At 56.2% G+C, this 2,933-nt stretch overlaps 1 protein-coding gene across 1 annotated transcript in view; it reads left to right on the top strand.

The window, feature by feature from the left end:
* Positions 1-2,933, top strand: part of Nfic (nuclear factor I C) — a 35,207-nt gene that overhangs the window by 795 nt on the left and 31,479 nt on the right. The gene's annotated exons all lie outside the window — the stretch shown is intronic.

Consider the following 2,933-nt stretch of genomic DNA (forward strand, 5'->3'; position numbering starts at 1 on the left):
CGTGCGCGCGGGAGGAGGCTCCGCGGCGGTCGGGGCGCCGCAGCCGCGTCCTTGGCTGCTCGGGAGGGGAATCCCCGCGCGATTTTAGCGGCTCCTAGCATCTTCTAAATATAGATCCGCGCGGCCGAGGGCCGAGCCGGCAGTCGCCGCCCCCGGGGCTCGCACCGCGGCAGCAGACGGGCGGGCTCGCACACACAGAAAAGGCTCTCCTGGGGACCCCCAGCCCTGTCACCGCCCTGTCTGTCGTGGGAGCCTGTCACAGGCCTGGCTGGATGGCCCCTGTGCCGCTGCAGAGTGGTGTCCCTGGTAGTGACACCTCGGAGGGTGGGCAGAGAGAGAAGCACTCTGGGAACTTTAGTTCATTCTCGAAACTTTGTTTTGGGGAAAGCTCGGGGCGTGGTCACAATGGAGCCCCAACACAGAATCCCCCAGCGAGGGGCGTGGTCAGTGATGGAGCCCCGCCTAGAATCCCGATGAGGGAGTGGTCAGGGTGGAGCCCCGCCTAGAATCCCCAGCGAGGGTCTGGGGGCGTGACCACTGGCCTAGTCTGCAGAAGGCCTGAGGTTGGCCCTGGAAGAACAGGAATGCTACAGAAACATCCACAGGCATAGTCGGCTGTCCCTGGAGGGTCCCCACTCACCTCCCTCTTCTGCTCAGAGCCCAGTTGTAGCCATTGTGCAAGTCACACAGTCGGTCCTTTATAAAGGATCCGGGCAGACAAGTATTCTTTTAAAGCTGCCTGTCTTCCTGGCGGCTCTCAGGCATAGGCAGCAGATCCGGAGGAGCTCAAGGCTGGCCTGGGCTACAAGTGACCCTGTCTGAGAAAACCCAACACAAAAAGAAAGTGAAACTCCTCTTTGGAGTTCTAAGGCCGGTCTGCAGCTGTGGGTCTCAAACAGGGGGGCTGCCTGGGTCTCAAACAGGGGGGCTGCCCTGGGACTTGTCACTGCCGCTTGGAGTGCTTGGAAGTCAGGGAGTCTGAAACATCCTGTCCCAAACTCCACAGGGCTGAGTTGGCGACCTACCTGGGTGGCCCTTGGAGGCGTCTCCAGAGAACAACCACCTTCCCCAGCTATTCCAGGTTGTCACCTGAGTAGGCTATGGAATGTTTGCCCCTGTTCAGTTGTTGGTGTTAAGGTTCTTTCATTTATTGCTTTTTTTTCTTTTAATTTTTTGTATTTTCAGACAAGGTCTCATTCTGTAGCTCTGGCTGAGCTGGAAATTCACTATGTAAACCAGGCTGGCCTTGAACTCACAGAGAAGTGTCTGCTTCTGTCTCCTGAGTGAGGGGAATTAAAGGTGTGCGCCCCCACACCCACCCAGCTTGCTGTTAAGGTTCACATTGGTGGCCACCCCCTCTCAGTGCCTCTGTGTTAGGAACAACAACAAATGTATTTTTTTCTAAGATAACATCAGAATGTGTAGACCAGGCTAGCCTAGAACTCAAAGAGATCCGCCTGCCTCTACCACCTGAGTGTTGGGATTGAAGGTGTGTGCCACCACCGCCTGGCTTAATTTTTATATTTAGTTTTTATTTCTATTCATGTGTCTCTGTGTGCCACTTGTGCAGTAGAGACCAGAAGGGATGCAGGGTGTTCTAGAACCGGACTGAGTTCCACGTGGGCCCTAGGAGAGCAGCGGTGCTCTTGCTTCTAGGCTGTCTCTCTGGTCACCACACGTTTTGTTTTTAACAAATGAATCATGCACTACAATGACTACGGAGGTACAGTCTAGCGTCCACCTGAGCTGCTCGCCACACCCTCGGCATACTGCCCCCTCACTGCAGGTGTCTCCACAGCCCAGGGCGTTAGCCATCCTTGGGGCGGAGCCACACCCCCGCACTGCATGTGTGTTGAACCTACTGTGTGCAGTCCTCCGTATGGGGAGGTGCCCAGGATGAGCTCACTCAAGCCCATGCTTTTACATCCATCCACTCTCTGTGGTGGGTTGGCTGTTGTTGGGGTCACAGTGATCAGGTGACCCGCTCTGTCCCCGACATTCCTGGGAACTGCCACCCCAGCCAGTGGCTCCCTTCTTTGGGTCTCAGTTTCCTTGGTGTGACATTGATAAGGGCTCACAGCCTCTTCTTAGGGTCCCCTGCCGGTCTCCAGCCATGCTGAGCCTGCGCCTGCTGCATCCCTAGTCCTTGGGTCCTGGAAGAGAAATGGCTGAGAATGTCCCGGTCTTGTAAAAGCACTGTGGACACAGGGGCCTGGCTTGGCCAAATGTCTCCTTCAGAAAGGTGGCCTCTGGCTGGGCATCCCAGGAGGGTCAGCTACAGAGTGAGTTCAAGGCTAGCCTGGGCTACATGAGACTCTGTCTTGGAAGTAGTAATACTGGAGGAAAAATGTGAAATTGGAGTGGGACTTCCTTGTGCCTCAGTTTCTCCATATATGAAATGGGCAGCCTTAGCCAGGCTGTGGTGGTGCACACCTTTAATCCCAGTACTGGGAGGCAGAGGCAGGCGGATCTCTGTGAGTTCGAGACCAGTCTGATCTACAAGAGCTAGTTCCAGGACAGGCTCCAAAGAAATGCTGTTTACAGAGAAACCCTGTCTCGAAAAAGAAAAAAGAAATGGGCAACATAGATACCAAGCTAAGCTTGAGGCCTGGCTGCTGGGAGCTCAGGTGGCCTAGGTTATGCCACTTGCCCTTTAGCAAGCTATAGTTTCAGCGTCTAGCTTGGGGTCCTGCAGGGCATCTTTCCTGGGGACCCCCAACTACCTCCAGGCCACTTGCTAGCCGTTTAAGGGGAGAGCTCCACCCTGCTCCCCTCTTCCCGACTGTCACTGGCTGGCTTGGGGACACAAGTGCAGTATGGGGCAGGGGGGCATAGGGAGCAGCTGGGGCACAGGTGGGGGTGTAGGGGGCAGCTGGGGCACAGGTGGGGTGTAGGGGGCATCTGGGGCACAGGTGGGGTGTAGGGGGCAGCTG

The sequence above is a fragment of the Microtus ochrogaster genome, linkage group LG1, assembly GCF_000317375.1.
Source record: "Microtus ochrogaster isolate Prairie Vole_2 linkage group LG1, MicOch1.0, whole genome shotgun sequence".
Classification (NCBI taxonomy): domain Eukaryota; kingdom Metazoa; phylum Chordata; class Mammalia; order Rodentia; family Cricetidae; genus Microtus; species Microtus ochrogaster.